The sequence below is a fragment of the Electrona antarctica genome, assembly GCF_951216825.1.
Source record: "Electrona antarctica genome assembly, contig: scaffold_1761, whole genome shotgun sequence".
In the NCBI taxonomy this organism is placed as follows: domain Eukaryota; kingdom Metazoa; phylum Chordata; class Actinopteri; order Myctophiformes; family Myctophidae; genus Electrona; species Electrona antarctica.
The window spans coordinates 1-8,685 of NW_027637631.1; the positions used below are offsets into that span (position 1 = coordinate 1).

General features: G+C 49.1%; 1 long non-coding RNA gene across 1 annotated transcript; it reads right to left on the bottom strand.

Moving 5' to 3' along the window:
* Positions 1–1,800: 1,800 nt before the first annotated feature.
* LOC306918760 lies at positions 1,801–7,505 on the bottom strand. The gene is made up of 3 exons (XR_013789393.1): positions 7,378–7,505; positions 5,486–5,544; positions 1,801–1,912 (listed from the first exon to the last, which is right to left on the bottom strand). It is a non-coding gene; the product is annotated as an uncharacterized lncRNA (long non-coding RNA).
* Between the last annotated feature and the right edge of the window lie 1,180 nt (positions 7,506–8,685).

Sequence of the window (8,685 nt, forward strand, 5' to 3'; positions counted from 1 at the left end):
GCGCAAGCTTGGATTCATGTTTTTTTTTTAAACGTTAAAACGTTTTTAACGTTAAAACGTTTTTAACGTTCTGCTATTTTTTCCTCACGTGCCACGTTGTAGTTAACGTTCTGAAAGAAGGAAGAGTTTCCACAACTCACTCTGTGGATCAGTCCTGCTGAATGGATGTACTGTTGGAGAACAGGATGGAGGGAGGGAGGAGGAGAGGAGAGGAGAGGAGAGGAGAGGAGAGGAGAGGAGAGGAGAGGAGAGGAGAGGAGAGGAGAGGAGAGGAGAGGGATGGAGGAGAGGAGAGGAGAGGGAGGGATGGAGGAGAGGAGAGGGAGGGATGGAGGGAGGGGTAGGGGAGGAGGAGAGGAGAGGGAGGGAGGGAGGGAGGGAGGGAGGGAGGGAGGAGAGGAGAGGAGAGGGAGGGAGGAGTAGGGGAGGGATGGAGAGGAGGGAGGGATGGAGAGGAGGAGAGGGAGGGAGGGAGGAGTGATGGAGAGGAGGAGAGGAGAGGAGAGGGAGGGAGGGAGGAAGGGATGGAGGAGAGGAGAGGGAGGGATGGAGGGAGGGGTAGGGGAGGACGAGAGGAGAGGGAGGGAGGGAGGATGGAGGGAGGAGGAGAGGAGAGGGATGGAGGAGAGGAGAGGGAGGGAGGGAGGGAGGGAGGGAGGAGAAGAGAGGGATGGAGAGGAGGAGAGGAGAGGAGAGGAGAGGAGAGGAGAGGAGAGGAGAGGAGAGGAGAGGAGAGGAGAGGAGAGGAGAGGAGAGGAGAGGAGAGGAGAGGAGAGGAGGAGGAGAGGAGAGGAGAGGAGAGGAGAGGAGAGGAGGAGAGGAGAGGAGAGAGGAGAGGAGAGGAGAGGAGAGAGAGGAGAGGAGAGGAGAGGAGAGGGATGGAGGGAGGGGTGGGGGAGGAGAGAGAGGAGGAGAGAGGGATGGAGTGAGGGGTGGGGGAGGAGAGAGAGGAGAAGAGAGGGAGGGAGGGAGGGGTGGGGGAGGAGAGGGATGGAGGGAGGGGTGGGGGATGAGAGAGAGGAGGAGAGAGGGATGGAGGGAGGGGTGGGGGAGGAGAGAGAGGGATGGAGGGATGGAGGGAGGGGTGGGGGAGGAGAGAGAGGAGAAGAGAGGGAGGGAGGGAGGGGTGGGGGGGGAGAGAGGAGAAGAGAGGGAGGGAGGGAGGGGTGGGGGAGGAGAGAGAGGAGAGAGGGATGGAGGGAGGGGTGGGGGAGGGATGGAGAGGAGGAGAGGGAGGGAGGGAGGGAGGGAGGGGTGGGGGAGGAGAGAGAGGAGGAGAGAGTGGACAAAAATGAGACAAGGAGGGTCAACCAGTCGTGGAAAAAGGACTTCCATTTTTTACTTAAGTAAAAGTATCAATACTGCAATATAGAAATACTTTACAAGTCAAAGTCGGTTGGTATAAAAAAAAAACCTGGTTGGTAATTAAACTACGTTAATTACCTCGAGCAGCAGCTGGTAAATGAGTTGGTAATTAAACTACGTTAACACTCCGAGCCGCATCTATCACGACTAGCGACTGGACAGCGGAGGGCCGTCTAACACAGGATCTTTTTTTTAATAATTAGACGGGATGATTTAGATCGCGAGTTATTAACGTTTTAAGATTTCCGTTGTCGTCGGCTAAACAGGGGGGGAACATTTTCGATGACGTCTCACTGTTCCCAGGCTGTGGAGCGATGCAATCGGTTTTCATATCAATAAACTTTGTCTTTTGGAAAAAAAATTGTCCTGGGCGTCGGGCGTTACTAATAGAAAGGACAAAGAACTTCGTCCTGCGGGGATGGGGGCGTTAATTACCTTTAACCCTCGGAGCAGCTGGTAAATGAGGAACTGCACGTGCTCGTCCGACAGTCGCTGGAACTTGACGATGTTGTTGAGGTCCGCCCCCATCAGGTTGGTCACCAGGTAGCTAGTCAATCAGGGAGAGGGGGGGGGGGGGGGGGGGGGGGGGGGGTGACTTAGGTTAGAATGGTTGCCATGCCAACCCTCAGATGTTTTCACATCAGCCTGAAACGCGACATTCCAAATCCAAGCTTATAACCACGCCCCCCGGGCAAGCATAGTTTTACTGTGGTTGGGGTTAGGCATGTCAATCACAGCGACTGGCCAATCACAGCGACTGGCCAATCACAGCGACTGGCCAATCACAGCGCGTCCTTGCACAACCCGGATAGGTTTTGGAACGACGCACCTGAAACTCCTCTACAACAGTGCTTCCTGACTCGCGGGCCCGAGGCCCACTGGTGGGCTGTGAGGGTATTGCAAGTGGGACACGAAAATAATTGGCAAAAAACACCAAGATTTTTATTTATGATGTAACATATAATACTGAAAGTCTAGATCAAGCTGTCCTCCCTGAGCCCTCCTTATAAAACCCTTCTGTCCTCCCTGAGCCCTCCTTATAAAACCCTTCTGTCCTCCCTGAGCCCTCCTTATAAAACCCTTCTGTCCTCCCTGAGCCCTCCTTATAAAACCCTTCTGTCCTCCCTGAGCCCGCCTTATAAAACCCTTCTGTCCTCCCTGAGCCCTCCTTATAAAACCCTTCTGTCCTCCCTGAGCCCTCCTTATAAAACCCTTCTGTCCTCCCTGAGCCCTCCTTATAAAACCCTTCTGTCCTCCCTGAGCCCTCCTTATAAAACCCTTCTGTCCTCCCTGAGCCCTCCTTATAAAACCCTTCTGTCCTCCCTGAGCCCTCCTTATAAAACCCTTCTGTCCTCCCTGAGCCCTCCTTATAAAACCCTTCTGTCCTCCCTGAGCCCTCCTTATAAAACCCTTCTGTCCTCCCTGAGCCCTCCTTATAAAACCCTTCTGTCCTCCCTGAGCCCTCCTTATAAAACCCTTCTGTCCTCCCTGAGCCCTCCTTATAAAACCCTTCTGTCCCCCCTGAGCCCTCCTTATAAAACCCTTCTGTCCTCCCTGAGCCCTCCTTATAAAACCCTTCTGTCCTCCCTGAGCCCTCCTTATAAAACCCTTCTGTCCTCCCTGAGCCCGCCTTATAAAACCCTTCTGTCCTCCCTGAGCCCTCCTTATAAAACCCTTCTGTCCTCCCTGAGCCCTCCTTATAAAACCCTTCTGTCCTCCCTGAGCCCTCCTTATAAAACCCTTCTGTCCTCCCTGAGCCCTCCTTATAAAACCCTTCTGTCCTCCCTGAGCCCTCCTTATAAAACCCTTCTGTCCTCCCTGAGCCCGCCTTATAAAACCCTTCTGTCCTCCCTGAGCCCTCCTTATAAAACCCTTCTGTCCTCCCTGAGCCCTCCTTATAAAACCCTTCTGTCCTCCCTGAGCCCTCCTTATAAAACCCTTCTGTCCTCCCTGAGCCCTCCTTATAAAACCCTTCTGTCCTCCCTGAGCCCGCCTTATAAAACCCTTCTGTCCTCCCTGAGCCCGCCTTATAAAACCCTTCTGTCCTCCCTGAGCCCTCCTTATAAAACCCTTCTGTCCTCCCTGAGCCCTCCTTATAAAACCCTTCTGTCCTCCCTGAGCCCTCCTTATAAAACCCTTCTGTCCTCCCTGAGCCCTCCTTATAAAACCCTTCTGTCCTCCCTGAGCCCTCCTTATAAAACCCTTCTGTCCTCCCTGAGCCCTCCTTATAAAACCCTTCTGTCCTCCCTGAGCCCTCCTTATAAAACCCTTCTGTCCTCCCTGAGCCCTCCTTATAAAACCCTTCTGTCCTCCCTGAGCCCTCCTTATAAAACCCTTCTGTCCTCCCTGAGCCCTCCTTATAAAACCCTTCTGTCCTCCCTGAGCCCTCCTTATAAAACCCTTCTGTCCTCCCTGAGCCCTCCTTATAAAACCCTTCTGTCCTCCCTGAGCCCTCCTTATAAAACCCTTCTGTCCTCCCTGAGCCCTCCTTATAAAACCCTTCTGTCCTCCCTGAGCCCTCCTTATAAAACCCTTCTGTCCTTCCTGAGCCCTCCTTATAAAACCCTTCTGTCCTTCCTGAGCCCTCCTTATAAAACCCTTCTGTCCTCCCTGAGCCCTCCTTATAAAACCCTTCTGTCCTCCCTGAGCCCGCCTTATAAAACCCTTCTGTCCTTCCTGAGCCCTCCTTATAAAACCCTTCTGTCCTTCCTGAGCCCTCCTTATAAAACCCTTCTGTCCTCCCTGAGCCCTCCTTATAAAACCCTTCTGTCCTCCCTGAGCCCTCCTTATAAAACCCTTCTGTCCTCCCTGAGCCCTCCTTATAAAACCCTTCTGTCCTCCCTGAGCCCTCCTTATAAAACCCTTCTGTCCTCCCTGAGCCCTCCTTATAAAACCCTTCTGTCCTCCCTGAGCCCTCCTTATAAAACCCTTCTGTCCTCCCTGAGCCCGCCTTATAAAACCCTTCTGTCCTCCCTGAGCCCTCCTTATAAAACCCTTCTGTCCTCCCTGAGCCCTCCTTATAAAACCCTTCTGTCCTCCCTGAGCCCTCCTTATAAAACCCTTCTGTCCTCCCTGAGCCCTCCTTATAAAACCCTTCTGTCCTCCCTGAGCCCGCCTTATAAAACCCTTCTGTCCTCCCTGAGCCCTCCTTATAAAACCCTTCTGTCCTCCCTGAGCCCTCCTTATAAAACCCTTCTGTCCTCCCTGAGCCCTCCTTATAAAACCCTTCTGTCCTCCCTGAGCCCGCCTTATTAAAAAACAACATGGCTTTTCTTTTTCTTTTTTTTAAACTTTCAAACCTTAACCCATTTTGGGGCGGGAACCCCTTTTGGTGTTTTAACCCATTCTGGGCGGGAACCCCTTTTGGTGTTTTAACCCATTCTGGGCGGGAACCCCTTTTGATGTTTTAACTAAGCATTGTGTTATACTTTAGCTAAAAAAGCGGCACAAATCTTTGAATATATATTCTTTCAGAAGACATTTTTTTTATTTCGACGTCAGGCCTAAATGTTAAAGCTTGTTAAAGGTTAAAGCATTATGTTATCTTTCACTCAATAGGAACTGCTCCCGTCGCAAGTTGATGATGTCATATGTCCATGTGTGGTCCAGCCCTATGGAATATATGGAATGCACGTGCTAATGAAAAGTATTTAAAATATTGCTTTGATGCTCATATTATCCTTAGGAAGCATAAAGTTGTTTTTTATTAACATACGCATTCCATATAGGCTACATTCCATAGGGCTAGACCGCATGGACATTATGACATCATCAACTTGCCACGGGAGCAGCTCCTATTGAGTGAAAGATTCTTCATTTCTGAAAGAAATGAAATATTTTAGGTGTTTTTAATTTTTTAATTTTAGTTGTATGAGGGCGAGTATAATGTTTTAAGGCATATTTGTCTTATTAGCCAGGGGTTCTTTTTTTAAAATGTGTTTTCATTAAGCTGGAACACAATCGCTTGATTGATCCCATGCTCTAAAAAAACCTTCCCCCCCCCCCAGTGACCCAAAACAGATATTCGCCCCGGGGACCCAAACTAGTGAAAATAGCAGATCTACAAGCTCACAAACGGGTCGCATCGCGGCAAAACCGGTAATATAAATTAAACATTTACACTTCATTGAAGTCCTCTAATGCTGCAGCGGGGCTGAAGACGTCCAATAGGCCAATGACCTGTGGACACAGAGCGACAACTAATAAGAACAGAGAGATACGTCCAATAGGCCAATGACCTGTGGACACAGAGACACAACCAATAAGAACAGAGAGATACGTCCAATAGACCAATGACCTGTGGACACAGAGACACAACCAATAAGAACAGAGAGATACGTCCAATAGGCCAATGACCTGTGGACACAGAGACACAACCAATAAGAACAGAGAGATACGTCCAATAGGCCAATGACCTGTGGACACAGAGACACAACCAATAAGAACAGAGAGATACATCCAATAGGCCAATGACCTGTGGACACAGAGACACAACCAATAAGAACAGAGAGATACGTCCAATAGGCCAATGACCTGTGGACACAGAGACACAACCAATAAGACCAGAGAGATACGTCCAATAGGCCAATGACCTGTGGACACAGAGACACAACCAATAAGACCAGAGAGATACATCCAATAGGCCAATGACCTGTGGACACAGAGACACAACCAATAAGAACAGAGAGATACGTCCAATAGGCCAATGACCTGTGGACACAGAGACACAACCAATAAGAACAGAGAGATACATCCAATAGGCCAATGACCTGTGGACACAGAGACACATCCAATAAGAACAGAGAGATACGTCCAATAGGCCAATGACCTGTGGACACAGAGCGACAACCAATAAGAACAGAGAGATACGTCCAATAGGCCAATGACCTGTGGACACAGAGACACATCCAATAAGAACAGAGAGATACGTCCAATAGACCAATGACCTGTGGACACAGAGACACAACCAATAAGAACAGAGAGATACGTCCAATAGGCCAATGACCTGTGGACACAGAGACACAACCAATAAGAACAGAGAGATACGTCCAATAGGCCAATGACCTGTGGACACAGAGACACAACCAATAAGAACAGAGAGATACATCCAATAGGCCAATGACCTGTGGACACAGAGACACAACCAATAAGAACAGAGAGATACGTCCAATAGGCCAATGACCTGTGGACACAGAGACACAACCAATAAGACCAGAGAGATACGTCCAATAGGCCAATGACCTGTGGACACAGAGACACAACTAATAAGAACAGAGAGATACGTCCAATAGGCCAATGACCTGTGGACACAGAGACACAACCAATAAGAACAGAGAGATACATCCAATAGGCCAATGACCTGTGGACACAGAGACACATCCAATAAGAACAGAGAGATACGTCCAATAGGCCAATGACCTGTGGACACAGAGCGACAACCAATAAGAACAGAGAGATACGTCCAATAGGCCAATGACCTGTGGACACAGAGACACATCCAATAAGAACAGAGAGATACATCCAATAGGCCAATGACCTGTGGACACAGAGACACATCCAATAAGAACAGAGAGATACGTCCAATAGGCCAATGACCTGTGGACACAGAGACACAACCAATAAGAACAGAGAGATACATCCAATAGGCCAATGACCTGTGGACACAGAGACACAACCAATAAGACCAGAGAGATACGTCCAATAGGCCAATGACCTGTGGACACAGAGACACATCCAATAAGAACACAGTGAGCTCACGTTGAGCCATGATGATGTCACCGCATTGCCCCTTTACATGCATGGAAGACGGGGGGGTTGGGGGGGGGGGGTACGGCGTTTTCAAAGATTTCCACTCTGGACGGAGTTTCCCCTTTGTGGTGTTTTCAACCCCCCGAAAAACGGCGTCCCTTCTCGTCTAAAACGCACCCCTGCGAACGATGCTTTATGTTGCCGTTTTCTATGGGAACCGTTCTGGTGTAAAAGGGGTCCCTTAAAGACGCTCGTCATACTCACGTTCTCGTGCTTCATGTGCTTCAGCAGCCTCAGTTCTCGGTACGACCGCCGGCTGTGGATCAGCGACTGAAACGGCCTGGACAGCTTCTTCACCGCCACCTTCTGGCGTAACCGCACGTCATACGCCGAACTACAAGGGTGGGGGGGGGGTGGTTGGGGGGGGGGGGGGGGAGAGAGAGAGAGAAAGATGCAAAAACCTTGAAATACTGCTGTCAACTTTCACAAGCATGAAGCTAATCTCTCCTATACACTGACACCACGGCGCGTGATCTGCGCCTCAAACTGTGACTCCGCCCACCCCCTGGGGAAGTTGTGATTTGCGCTCGTTCACTGCAATGCAATTTGCGGCATTTTCAAAACAATATTGAGCAGAGTAGCGATTATCAAATGTATTTGCAATGCCATACGTTGAAAGATCTGTTGCCCGTGGACAAGGCACGCTACCTCCGCAAGTTAGATAGCATCTGCATAGATGTTTGTCCGTATGTGATTAAGGATTGGACCAAGTTGCATTGGCAGCCATAGAAAATTCTTACCCCAGGCTAAAACCGGATATGACGTTTTTGGGCGTTCCTGTCTAGCGTGGTGTCAGTGTATATGGATGTATATCTCTATCTCTATCTCTGACAGAAAATCCACAATCTTTTTATAGTTTCACAAGATATAGGTATTATTACCCAAAGTGTTAATGTAACACAGCTCTGTTTACACCTTTATTTATATCCAATATTTATTTGTAAATACATTGTTTTATTTTGATTGTCTTGTTCCACTTCTGCTTTGGCAATGTAAACGTACGTTTTGTCATGCCAATAAAGCTCCTTTGAATTGAAGAGAGAGAGAGAGAGAGAGAGAGAGAGAGAGAAAGAGACATGTTCATTAACTTATTTTTTAGAAGGATATGTCATTCCACGCGTCGCATAAGAAGGCGAGCATTGCTGCGGTTGCCTTTGCTGTACCTTTTTCAGCGCGGCACCGTTTTTTTTTTACACTTCAAGGAGACATCCAGACCATAAACACATGTACCCTGAATCAGCCTATAATCCTGTCCCAACATACATGTACCCTGAATCAGCCTATAATCCTGTCCCAACAACATACATGTACCCTGAACCAGCCTATAATCCTGTCCCAACAACATACATGTACCCTGAATCAGCCTATAATCCTGTCCCAACAACATACATGTACCCTGAATCAGCCTATAATCCTGTCCCAACATACATGTACCCTGAATCAGCCTATAATCCTGTCCCAACAACATACATGTACCCTGAACCAGCCTATAATCCTGTCCCAACAACATAC